At 44.2% G+C, this 14135-nt stretch overlaps 1 protein-coding gene across 2 annotated transcripts in view; it reads right to left on the bottom strand.

Moving 5' to 3' along the window:
- TXNL4A (thioredoxin like 4A) overlaps nt 1-14135 on the bottom strand; it is an 87289-nt gene that overhangs the window by 51987 nt on the left and 21167 nt on the right. The window contains exon 2 of one of the 2 annotated variants that reach the window (XM_086965195.1): nt 8827-8983. The exons of the other annotated variant lie outside the window; for it this stretch is intronic. The gene's annotated coding sequence lies outside the window, so the exon portion shown is untranslated. The remainder of the gene's footprint in view (nt 1-8826; nt 8984-14135) is intronic. 2 annotated transcript variants of the gene reach the window in all.

Here is a 14135-nt window from a genome sequence, read left to right as displayed (position 1 = left end):
AGTAGCTGTGAGGAGTGAGGTTAAATGTCAGTGTTTTGCACTGAGATTGGTTGGTTGGGGTACTTTTGCAATGGGAATGGTTGGTAACATAAGTGTGCCGTGCTGCGATAGGTCAGTGTTTATGTCCATGGTGCATTGGTATTTAACAGACCTTCAATAAAATAACAACTGTGACCAGACTGGAGTAAAAAGGATCTGACGCTTACGGAACAGAATCGAAATATTGAATTTCAATGGTTTGTTTCGCGATTTAGCCAGAATCATGAAAGTTTTTAAGGAAATTAAGAGATTTGTGAAGGGGGATGTTGTAATTCCGACACACGAAGGTGAAGAGGTACCTCCTGAGGGTACGCATGCACATTATTTGGCAACTGAATTGGGAATACATACATGTTCATGGCTTCATTGCTGGAGCAAGTTCAATGAAAAGGAAGGTGCATTACGGTTTTCAAAATACGGTAGCTCTGAGACAAAACATTTTGAGAAATATGAACCCATGAATATGTGGGGGGAAAGGCTGCCCGAGAGAAAGAGAAACATCAGAAAAGAACAAAGAGAGCAATGCATAATTATGCAGATGCTCAATGAGTTGAAGGACAGCATAGATGGAGGAAATCCAAAGTTGAAGGCACTAGAGATTATATCCAGGCATTTCTATAAAAACACAGATTCAACCCGCTCTCACGGTGAGGAGAGAATCCATTCTGTGTTTCCGCGACCGCCGCAGCAGCTGATCGAGGACGAGGGAGCCAAAGGAGACGCCTCGCGGCCCCTGCTCTTGCTTCTGCTCCCCCGCGCTACTAGCATCCCCAGAGGCTTGGCGTCCAGGAGGCAGGCGATAGCTGGTGGTGGGCTGCAAGACCGTAGCGACGACGGCGGACTGCACACAGCGGATTGCGAGGGGGGCAGTGGTGTACTGCAGCGCGACGCAGGTCGGGACTCTCTGCTGACCGGAGTGCATCGGTAACAAGCCCCCCTCTCCCCTTATCCTTGCCTCCGCCCTTCATCCTTCACCCCCAGCTACGGCTGTGGACGGGGGTGCGGTGGAGTGCTGGGACGTGCGGGGGTTGTGAGCAGGGGGATGCAGGACGTAGTGGGACAAGGGAACAAGACGTGGTGAGCTACAGACAAGGCGAGCTGAACAAATTTGTAAGCAATTTAGAAGTAATTACGCCAATTGGGCAATGGTGGATAATAGCGATAAATACGCCTAAGTGACAAGGGGGAATCAGTGAGTGGAACCAGCAAGCCAGCAAGCTTGGATGAGGTATGGTAAGGCAAGGCCAGCCGAGCTGAAGTGCCTTTCACCTCTACACCCCCCGAGCTCCTCTCTAACTACCCGGTTGAAAACTGAACAAACAGAAATAACTGTTTGTGGGGATGTGCAGTCACTGGACTGTTCGACGGAACGCTTTCTGCCTCATATCGCCCCCTCCCTTCTGTGTTTACAGCCCGAGGACAACTATGCCTTTAAATGTTCCGAGGAAGCCAGCCATGTGACGGAATCACATGTCGAACAGCCCTTCAAAGCGGAAGACGCCAGGACTGGACAGTGTTCGTTAGGACCGTCTCGTGGATCCTGGGAGGAAGAAGAGACACTCGTCAAGACTTTCTCTGTTCTGACGTGGGACGACGCCGGACCAGCGTGTGCGGAGAAGGACGGATCCGAAGGATCGTTCCAGGAAGCAGAGTCGGAACGAGGAACAGACAGGCAGCCAGACCCTAGCTGGCAACACGATGACTCCCGCCTCGGCCCAGGAGGGACGTGGCTGGACAAGGTACAGGGCCGCCTTGGGCTGCTGGGGCATAGTAGCGCTATCCTTAAGGGTTGGGGCGTAAAGGGAGAGCCGCACTGAGGTATACACCACCTACACTGAGAGGATTAGAAAAATCCTTGCAACACTGGTGGTGGTGGTGATATCTTCCTGTGTCACTCACTGAAGGGAGACACCTTCCTTACCGTTCCTTTTAGTGTGTTCTTTGTTTTTCCGGTCCCTCGCACCCTTGAGCGAACTACCTTCTGGAACCAGCTACTGAAGGGGGAGCACCGACTGCCTTGAAATAACTGCGCTCGGGGCTGGAGTGGGGCTGTGGTACCGGGAAGGAAGCAAGAGGGATTGCAAAAGGGAGTACCAGCAGTCCCCCACCCGCCCTCGGGGAGCCCTCACTGCGCCTCACCGTCCACGGAAAAGTGCTGTGTTGTGTTGGATTGTGCGGGAACTGTAGTCAGAGACTCTGCTGTTGAACCGCCGATAAAGTCCACACCCAGTGTAGGTGTGTGACCGGTGTGGCCTGCTAGTAAGCTAGTCGGCAATCAAAACCTCAGTAACCCCGGGAAAAAAAGGAATAAAGTCGGGAAATGAGGTCTGGAAAGCCAAGGAACTACACGGATCGCGCAAATCCCCCTAAAAGAGCAAGGAAAGCAAAAAAAACAACTTTTAAAAGACCTAATGAATGTCAGCAATGAAGGCAAGGGGAGGGACGACGGAAGGAACGGAGACGAAGAGGGAGAACTTCCCCTGATTCCCCCCGCTTACAAGCCACAAAATTCTGCCAGCTATTAAAGCGGGAGAGCATGCAAACGGACCCTCAGGGAGTAAATCTGGCTTTCAACCTAAAATTTATACAACATTTTCATTTATCAAAGATGCCAGCTCTGCCCTCTATCTAAACAGTCGCAATACAAGCGATCTACCAACCCCCGCTTCAGCCAACTAAGGCAAGTATGGTAACCCACCTGAAGCTAGAATCACAGGTGGGGGTGGAAAGGCACCAAGCAGACCTCAGAAAAGGGGAGAGCAGTGCAAAGGTGGCTGCACCTGTAAGCAAAGAAGAGCCAAACAAGGGGCCATTGAGGAGGGCCTCTTGGAATCAATCTGCGCAGGATCAGGGACGAAGACAGGAGTTGGCAGACTCAAGCACAAAAACAAAAACAAACCCAAACGGCTGCGAGCATGAAGGCACAAAGTAGTACAAAACAGAGGGCCAAAATGCGATCCCAAACCCTAACCTCACTCCAATAGTAAACAGGGAGAGGAGCCCCACAACTCCCACAAGTTCAACGAGATATCAATCACACAGCCTAAGAATACTTTGAATCCTCAGAATCTAAGAAAGGAAGACAAGGACCACTCGGAAACTCTGAGAGACAAGAGGGACCAGACGGAGCAGCAAACTGGGGGCCCGTAATTACACCCTGCAGCGCAAGGGCGACGTGCATAACAGCAAATTCACGCAGTATGGAGACTCAATAACACAAACCGAAACAACACCCTGCAAATACACATTGACAATGCCAGAGGACAGGCAGGCAAGGCATGAACCTAGAAATACGAGAGAACCCATAATAAGGACAGACACATATGTAGTGGGGCAATCGAAGACCATACCTACACAGGAAGCTAGAGCCCAGGGGCAGTGTACATCCCAAATAAATGACCAACAATGTGAGAAACAACAGGATCAAGCCAAGCTAGGAGGTGCCCCAAGACAAACTGAAACAGACCCCCCTAGTCTACCTACATTAACACACAATTTACATCGCCTCGGACAAACAACTTTGAAACCTCGTATCTCACCCCGGAGGAGTGGGAAGAACTGGTAGCATCTTACCCGACGGCGTCGAAGGAGGAACTGCCAGGAGGGACCATCAGTGCAAATCTGGGGAAGGAAACATCAAAAGCAAAAGAAGACATTTGGTCAACACTTTTGCACACAATGCAATTATCGGTAAACGCCATCCAATACCAGTCTGATAAGATGGATCTACAACTCCCTGTCCTCAACTCTATGTCAATATTTGTCACCAACATTGACGGCAAGCTAGCAGAGCTGAACAACTTGGTTAAAAGGGCACAAGCTGACACCCAATTAATACAATCTAACTGCTCCTGCATAACAATTGTGGACAAATTGGTAACACTCCCAATGGCAATGGACAACCTCCTCTCTGACATTAGGGAGGTTGTAAAAAGCAACCGATCAACCAAAGCAGTCAATAAGAGACACGAAAAGGCCACGCCACCGCAAGCTGGATTACAGTCACCAATAATTCAGGAGAGCTCAAAGATGACCCTAGACCTACACTCAATGAAGGAAATTGTAGAAGCAAAGATGATAACGGCCAGCAACAGACAACAAAACGAAGGAACCCAAATGTCACCAACTGCGAACATAGCGCCACCGACCTCTCAAAAAGATGCGTTGCTGGAACACCTTCAACAAGGAAAACAGGGAAGAAAACAGAAAATGAAGGGAAGAAACCAAAAGAAAACAACAGCTGTAATAGCCTGGGGAAAAGGCACCACTAGTGTGAAAGCGACATCTAACCTATCGCAAGATAGGGTGATTGAGACAGGAGATGTTACAGACACTGAATAAAACACACCAGAAATCAGAAATCGGGAAGGGAGGAAAAAACCCAAAAGAAAACCACCAGTAGAAAGAAGGCCTAGCTCTAGCCCCCACTTGATAGCCAGCAAAGGAAAAAAGTAAATGGGCAGCCAAATCGGATCTCAGTTCTAAGAGGGGCTCGGAGTAAAACACCTGAGAACTTAATCTCTTATTAGACTGTTCTCGATGGGCTATCTGCCAATTGCAGTTCTACCTTGCAAATTTGGAGCTGGCTATCGAGAACCCTAAAAGTCAAAGCCATAAACTAATGACATAGTAATGTAAAAGCAAACAACACACCCAACACCCTCAACCTGTGCTCCTGGAACATCAACGGCCTAGAAGACAAATTCTCGGACGCAGATCTAAACATCTACTTCCAAAGATTTGTCATCCTTACACTGCAAGAAACCTGGTCTGACACTCCACCAGTATTGTCGGGATACAATTTAAACATTCTGCCGCCCACACAGAGCTCACTGTTTGGCCATAAGAAGGGAGATCTTGCCACATACAGTGCGTTACAATCCATTGTTGAAGTAGTACCCTTGGCTTACAAGCTAGCTCCTCCAAATGCAATGCAAGCACTGCGACTGACATTCCGCGAGCAGAACAAAAAAGGAGGACATAACCCTAATAAACCTCTATTTATAGCCCAGGGAAAAAACCAAGGGAGCACAACAGCTGAAGGAAGAACTATGAAAACTAATAAAAACTGAGAAAACGAACAGTTTGATCATTACAGGGGACTTTAACTTAAATATGCTCAGTAATCCAGCTTCCGATAGCATCGACGACGAGGACCCCTTTGCTTGGGAGCTAAGCGACCAAGACAGCTCCTCGGGAGGCAGAAGCTCGAAAACAGCTAGGAGTCTACTGCCAAAACTAGAAGAGCTGGGCTTCCGAGCACTCAACTGTAGATTTCCAGGGGATCGACCACAATCCGCTACATTTCACAGCACTACGGCTAGCTCTACAATCGATTTTACATTCTTCTCTCGCAGCCTATATCAAAGGGTAAGAGATTTCCATATCGGTCCAATGGATTACAGCGACCACCTCCCTCAGGAAATCACGATCGAGGCACCAACAACATTAAACCCTCCTGGTGCCAACAGATTAGGCTTAGATTTTTCAACAAATGAAAGACGGATAAAGTGCAAAACTAATGACCCACAAAGCCTATTACTGCAAGCGAAACAAGCTTTAGGAGAGGCACAATCAGCATCCCCAAATCTAATTATATGCTGGGAGGCATTCACAAAAAACTTGAGAGACAAAGCTGAAATAAACAAAAGTGCAAGGACGGGTGGAATGGTCAACGCCCTAAAATACAAGAATCATCACAACTTTAGAAACAACATCCGGCTAAACAAGTTAAAACCCCAGATAAACAACACTCTCCGAAGAGTAAGGACAGACCCCGCCGCCTGCCAAGTGCTGAGACAGTTAAAAGATAGCCGCAGGAAACTGATATGACAACTTAAAAAAAAGATGCTGATGAGGGCTTTTGGGGAAAACTCCTACACGACGCCAACATGAACAACAGCGCGCAGTTTTGGCAAAAGATTAACAGTCTGATCAGTGAGCGAAGCCAGGGGATCGAATCCCATGCCACTGAAGAGGCCTGGATAACTTTCCTTGGTACACACTTTAATGATGCCCAAGAACTGTGGAAAGAATCATGTAAAAACTGTTCCGAAGCACAGAACTCTCCATATAAAGAAATTCCTGCACGTGATGAGGAATTCTCAATCACAAATTTACAAATATGCAATAGAATCTCGAAAGGGAGACGCGAGGGAGCACCAGGCTCAAACGGCATACCCCCAGTTGTATTCAAACAAGAGCCTGAATATTGGGCCATCGTTTTCAAACCAATGTTTGAAAAAATCTTGCAGACTTCAACAATCCCACGATACTAGAGGGGAGCAATTACATCCCCAATCTTCAAAAAAGGAGATAGGAACGATCCAGGAAGCTATCGCCTTATAGCCTTACTCGACAATGAGGCAAAATACTACGCTGGCCTCCTACTCCAAGAGCTAACATCTTGGGTGGAAGAAACAACAGCAATCCCATACAACCAAACTGGCTTTCGGAAAAACATGGGGACGACCACTAACATATTAGCCTTATCGCTTTTGATTGACTCAGCTCTTGCAGCAAAACAACCTCTATACTTGTGCTATATTGATTATAGCTCCACCTTCGATCATGTAAACAGAAACCTGTTGTGGCAAAAACTAAAGAAAATGAAAATTCCATCACTGCTGCTGAACCAACTAATTCTCTTGCACAGCAATACCTGGGTCCATGTCAAACTAGGAGCAGGGGACTTCTCTAAGAAGATCCCCACAAGCACAGGAGTAAAGCAAGGATGCGTGCTTGCGCCAACCTTATTTAATCTTTTTATGGCTGAACTATCAATCTTGCTGAATGAAAACAATTCCCATGCACCAAAACTAGGGGGCATCTAACTGTCCATTCTATTCTACGCGGACAACTTGGTGCTGATCAGCCAGACTCCAATAGGCCTACAGCGGCTGTAATCTTGCAATACTCTAAAACAAATAAACTCAGAATCAATCAAGAAAAAACAGGTCATGTGCATTACTCATAGCAAAGATAAATCAACGCCCAGCTGTTTCCTGGACACAAGGAAGCTACATGTCACAAGTAAATACATATATTTGGGGGTCACTGTAGACCACAGCAGCAGTTTCATGCCACAACGCGAGGAAATAAAAAAGAGAGGACTAATGACAGCTGTAACTCTAAGAAATTCAAAAAATAAGATCGCTGGACCCAATCTCGCCCCTCTAATAAAGCCGATTCAAGCAAAACTGATTCCATCTATCACCTATGGAGCGAAGGAAGGGACGCCAAAACAGTAGCGGGAACAGTAACAAGAGCGATGCGCATGATCTTTGGCTTGCCGAGGTACACTTCACCGGCACAGATTAGACTCGAATTTGGGTTGGCAAAGGAAGAGCCGGCACGTAAAGGAGCATACCTAAAAAGCTGGTAAAAATAAGCAGGGGAGAAGCAAACACACTTAATGCTCTCCTTTGGAAAGAACCGCAAATTAAGGAAAACTGCCCGGCAAGGCTTTTCCTGGAGGAAACAATAAAACAACTGGGGGTGCGACAACTGTGGGATCTACAAGGGCCTAAGGCAGGTTTTAAAAAAGCAGTAAACAACATTGTCAGGAAAGAATCTCTCTTTCAGGACAAACCTTTACTGACGGAGCGAGCACACGGCTGGCTAACTATACAATCTTCTACCAAACTTAGACCACAAACATATCTTCAGACCAGCTACACCAAAAAAAACAAGAGGCATTTTTGAAATACCGGCCAGGACTACTGCTCTCTGCAGACCACATGGCCCCCTGGCTACGCCCCTCAAAGCCAGCAAAGTGCCGCCTTTACGGGTATGACGAGGAAGACATCTTACACCTCATTATCATCTGCAAGGAGCTGCAGCAAGATCGCCGTAACCTTCTGAGACCATTGTTCAACAAAAAAGGGATCAGGTCCTGCAGGCAAGCGGTCCTGGCATTTTTTTTGGGTGACGAAGTTCAAATGGCTTGTCAACTGGTAAAATACATTGAAGCTGCAGAAGCCCGACTCAACAAAAAGAAAGAACAAACAGAAAAAGCCAAGCTGATGGAACAGTGCTGTGAGTTGATTTAAATACCTTCTTTGATACTATAAAACAGACTGATGTGTTGGCTGGGCGTAAGACCGCTGTACAATGACCACATGAAAAACCAGCAAAAATGACATGAACTAATGCTAATCTTCTGTAGAGAAGAAAAAATATGAAGCAGCGATTACTTTCCTGAAAGGAAGGGTGCCTTCCAAACATCTTGACTGACCGAAAATTAATCGACTGACAAGAAGCAAACAAATCAGTTAATGAGTACTATGAGTGGTTGTTACAGGTGTTTCAGAAGCACAGTGGAAGAGAATACCCTGATGAGATAGACATATGCCCAGACGTGGGTCCCGTGCTCTTCATGCCACTGGAGTCAAGCTATCCTGGCTAAAAGCCCGAAACCAGTCCTAGGATGCTGGTTTCCAGTCCAGGGAGGACCTAGCCTGGCAGTTCGGGCTAGAATGTTCCCATTGGGCACAGGGTGATTTTCATATGGCTGGGTCCAAACTGGAATGACATGGTGAGCAAAGAAACAATGGATTTAGGCCCAGATCTCTGTACTAGGGGAATGTATGACATTGTTCTGCAATCTGTCCATCAATTGTTCTTTTTATACGTTTCCCTAGTGGCAAAGCCTTTACTGAGGCTGACACACAAGGATGTGTCTGATCTGCTTCCTTGGAATGAGTGTTTGAAAGCCTTCCTAAAGCTGAAAGAAAAACGTTGTTGTGTTCCAGCAATAGGAATACCAGATTCCAATAAAAATGTTACCTTATTTTGCAGTGAGAGGGAGGGCTGCGTTCTCTCAGTGCTGACTCAAAGACATGGTGATGGTCGGAAGCCTGTGGCATACTTCTCGCCTACCCTTGGCCCTGTTGCCTCAAGTCTGCACAGCTGCCTTAAAACGGTTGCCCCAGTAAGTGCTAGTCTGGAAAAGAATGAGAGCATAGTAATGGTATATAGATCCTTTAACTATAATGGTCCCACACTCTATGGAGCTTCTATTGACACAATCAAATATTTAATATATGACCAATAATAGGCTCACTAAGTATGAGCAGGTAATTTTATCATCAGATAATTTAATTTTGAAATGCTTTCAAATTATCAATCCTTAACCTTTAATGGCAATAAAAAATTCTGTTTGTGATGAAATATAACTTGATTGCCTAGATGTCACGGATTTATGCACCAAGCCTATATTGGATATTAAGGATGAACCCCTAATTGACCCGGGCCATGTAATTTGTCGACGAGGTTTGAGAAATAATTAAGGTACCCCGAGAGCAGCTTAAAATGTGTGTACAATAAATGAAGTTGTTGAAGCGTCAATGGGTTACCTCAAAACAACTTGCAGAATTGATTGCCCTTACCAGAGCCTGCAGTTTGACCGCTCAAATAGCAGTGACTATATTTAAAGATAGTACAGCTTTGGTGCTATGCATGAGTTTGGGCAATTGTGGTCCTAACGAGGTTTCATGAACTCTTCTGGTACACCTACTAGAAATGGTGTCCAAGTGAAAGTTTTTTGGAAGCCTTACAGTTGCCTGCAGAAATGGCTGTAGATAAATGTGCAGGTCATCAACATGTGAATGGCTATACTGCCATGGGTATAATAGGTATGCAGATTATTTATCACAATATTGTGCTTTGTTGGCATGCACATTTAATGGTAATTTCACCTGTGGGTCTGAAGAGGACACTTTATTTTCAATGTTGACTACAGTAACCAATACGGCGGAATTAAAGAGAGTACAGGAAAATGTTTCAGAAGCAACAGAGTTGGATCAGAGCAGGTTGTGTGAAAAATACAAATGACGTATGGATGTCAGCACATGAGAGACTAGTGTTACATTGTTTATTATTCTCAATGACATGATACTTTCATGGCTTCACACATTTAGGGAGGTATTCCATAGTAAGCTTCTTCTGACAGCATTGGTTTAAACCCATGTTTAGGATGCTTGCAGAAGAAGTGTGTCATAGATGTGTGACCTGTCAACAAATCAATGCAGGGAAAAGAACACACATTACGCCGAGTCACATAGGGAGATCAGGGGGTCCTTTCAACAGAATGCAAATGGACTTGATTGAAATGCCGTTTGCAACGGGCTGAGATATGTCCTTGTCATTGTATAGGTCTCCTCAAGATGGGCGAAAGCCTATCCAACCAGAGGAGAGGACAGTCACACAGTAGTAAAACGCAATATTAGAACTGATGTGCGGGTGTGGAATGCTGGTTTCTCTGGAGTCAGATAGTGGGACCCACATGAACAAGGAGGTCCTGAAGACGATTTGCACAGCATTACAGATTGAGCAAAGACTACATTGCAGCTATCGACCTGAGGCTTCAGGTATTGTTCAACAGACTGGCTAAAATCTGTGCTTCAACCTCACTGAAATGGACGGAAGCTTTACCTTTGGTGCTGATGACAATTCAAAGTATTCCTGATAAGAAGACTGTTTTCTCGCCCCACGAGATTCTGATGGGCTGTGCAATGAGGTGGTCTGATGTACCTACCCATGTACTCTTAAATATCACAGATGATATAATACTCAATTACTGCAAGGGATTAGCTGATGTGGTCCATTCTGTTTCTTACCAGATTGCAGCTGCCACTAAAGATCTGCACCAATCCAGGTGATTGAGTTGTGATCAAGAAACACATTTGGAATACTTTATTGTAACCGAGTTGGAAAGGCCCCTTGCAGGTCATTTGTGTTACTACTTCTGCTGTTAAATGCCCCGGAGAGCCAAATTAGGTGCAGGCATCCCATACCAAGAAGGTGAGAAATCTTAAAGAAGAAATTGTGCTCTTCCATCCAGAATGAAGAGCATTGGTGACTGCACCACCACCAGCGGAGACCACAAAGAGCTATGTTACAGAAACAGTAACAAGGTGAAGAAAGTGGTGAAGATTCTCAGGCCGCAACACAAATCCACATACCTGTTGTTTCACTGAGTGGCACTGAACTCGCTAACGAAGGAGAAGCAGAGACTGGCTGACAACATATGTACAGTTGGAAGATCCGGGTGAAGGAAAGAGCACTGAAAAAAAAAGAATCGCTTGTAGAGTTGAATGGCCACAGAACTGTTATCAAGGAAGACTGTAAAAGAGCTGATCGGTTTCCAACAACTTTTGCTGAGGAGACAGAGTCAAGAGATGAAAGTGATACAGAAGAAGATCAACCAAAACTGAGGAGCTCAAAAAGACCTTATCAGAGGCAGTCAGCCTCTGATGAGTGGTCTTACTTCGAGGACCAAGTACTGAATGTCACAATAGATGATTTGTGTGATGTGAGATCAGAATTGTAAGAACCTCCATGATTTCACTACAATACGCATTGTTGGGATAAAGGATACGTGACAAAGATGGACTGTGCAATCATAAAGTCATTGAGGAAAAAAATATTGAAAAGACTGTTTGAAGAGATTAAGAGACTGACACTAACTAATTTTTTATTTGAAAGAAGAGTACCTAGGCCTGAGTCTGCTGCAGAAGAGTAGGGATAACTATTTAGAAGAACATGTCGTAGGATTAAGGAGAATGTATGACGTTACAACGCATACATTCACAGCGCATACCATCACAACGCAACTTTTACAACGCAAGATCCATTACAAACGCATGCCATTACAACGCAGATGCTATTACAACACATGCCATTACAACGTAAGTATAGGTAAGTATATAATTTTATTAATATTAATTTAATTACAATTTTTTTTAAATAATTTAAATTAATTTTTAATTTCATTTAATAAAATTTAATTTACTATTCTTAATCCAGGGGGGTGTAAAAGTAGGGTAAGTGTTGGACAGTGTAGGGGTTAAAATTACTATTCTAACTCCAGGGGGGTGTAATAGTAGGGTAAGTGCTGGAGAGTGTAGGGGTTAAAAGTACTATTCTAACTACTCGGGGGTGTAATAGTAGGGTTAGTGTTGGATAGAGTAGGGGTAAAATTAGTATTCTTATTCTAACTCCAGGGGTGTGTAATAGTAGGGTAAGTGTTGGATAGAGTAGGGGTTAAAATTACTATTCTAACTCCAGGGAGCTTAATAAAAATAAATTTAATTTACATTAAATGTAATTAAAATATTAAAATGTATTATACTAAATTAAATAATTATTTTAAGAAAATGTATTTAAAAATAAATTAATATTATTTTAATTAAATACTTACCCATGCCTACGTTGTAATGGCATGCGTTGTAATAGCATCTGTGTTATAATGGAATGCGTTGTAAAAGCATGCGTTTTAATAGATCTTGCGTTGTAAAAGTTTTGTTGTAATGGTAGTGCATTGTAAAAGTTGCGTTGTTATGGTTGTTTCCCATAAAGGATTGTCTATAAGAAGATTGCGTTGCTGAACGTTACTCATCCTTACGAAGGTACTTACAAAGTTCTGCATTGAGCTTTTGAACTTTGCTGCAGCTCATCTGCTTTTGGAGAAACAAGAGATGCTGTAGAAATAAGTGTAAGTACATTATTTGTTCAGTCTTAATAATAACACTAATAATTATTACAATAGTGCTAGTAGGACTTTACTTAACACCAGAGAAAAGATTCAGAAATGCAGATACAACAAAAACACATACCCGAGTGATGCAAAGCAATTTAAAGCTTCACTTGTTGCTTACAATAGAGAGGACTACTCAACTAACGTCTATTCTACATTAGTACAGGAATACACACACGCCATGGGAGAAAAAAAACATATGTCTGTGGTCATTTACCATCGTTGGTGTCAGAAGGTCACATTTTCACATGCCGTTATCTTATGAAAATACATGTAGTATAATGCTTTCACTTAAATATAGACCTAAATATTTGGCATATTTCTACTCCAATTAGAGCTTAATTCTTTCTTGAGCTCCTTCAGTAGCAAACATGAAATTAAACCTGAGAGCAAAAGAAATGGACACAGCATGGTTCTATTTTATGCCACACAGACCTATACATAGTGTTACAGCTTATCAAAAAAAAAGTAACCTGCTTGACATAACCACTTGAGAAAATGTCCATTATTACTTTAGATGAAAGAAATACTTACCCAACATGTAGTAAGGATAAACACAATGATGTTTTGACAAATGTAAGGAAGATATAAGAAGATAAATTTAGAAAGAAAATGGCTTATCCAAAATTAAGATTTGACAGTCAACATAAAGGAAAGATTTGTGTTTACGGAAGTACACCCAAAAGAACCAGACGTGTAGGGATTAGTACTTGTGAACATACATTTGAAATAACAGGAGGAACATGGCAAATCTGCAATTTAAGGACTTTTTAGGTCTCGCCTATTCTATCACGTAAGTGATAAATAGGACGAGAGTATAGAGGCTCAACCAAGCTCTGAAACCATCGTGGATTTCGTCAAGTACATGTGCTTGTGCACGCGCTCCCCGAGCCGCTTGCCTCTGAGAGCTTGGCCTCGCACACCACATCACCACATCAAAGGCTTCTGCTCCCCCTCACACACACCTCATCCACATATGCTCGCTCCTTCCCTCCCTTCCACTCTTGGAAACTGCTTTGCAGCCCCATGCCGTGCCTTTCACGCGCACAACATGCCATGCCCCCTTTCACTTTGAAAGCGTCCCTCGTTCCTGTTAAGACGGTGCTGTAGAAAGTAAAAGCTCGACTTTCGAAACTGCTTACATGAGCACCAGTTTCGTTAGAGCCGCCATTCCTTGTCTTCGTGTGTTTGAAGTTGAGCGCTTGGCTGCGGTTCTTAAGTAACTTCTATTGCCATCACATTTTTGCACAACGAAGCCCATTTGTGTTCGGAACCGCAGTTGACTCAGCTGCAGCCAGTAAATTAAAGACTGAGACTTTTTCTTAATTTGACAGCTCGTGTCTCTTGAGCGCCTGCCTGCATTTCCATCAAGATAAAGTGACTCATGTCGACAACCGTTCTTAACCCCTTCGATGCTGGCGTGTGCTGATGACGAGCTGAGCTCGTCATGTAACGCGGTATTTTAAAAATTGCCACACAGCCCAAAAATCGCCGCAGCAGCGATGCGGTTAAGCTATTTCGCTGCGCCCTGCAAGCATACCTTAGATGGCAGCCAGTT

The sequence above is a fragment of the Lissotriton vulgaris genome, chromosome 4_1 (assembly GCF_964263255.1).
Source record: "Lissotriton vulgaris chromosome 4_1, aLisVul1.2, whole genome shotgun sequence".
NCBI lineage: Eukaryota > Metazoa > Chordata > Amphibia > Caudata > Salamandridae > Lissotriton > Lissotriton vulgaris.
Note: the sequence above shows the minus strand (reverse complement) of the source record. Positions and strands in the feature narration are given on the sequence as shown.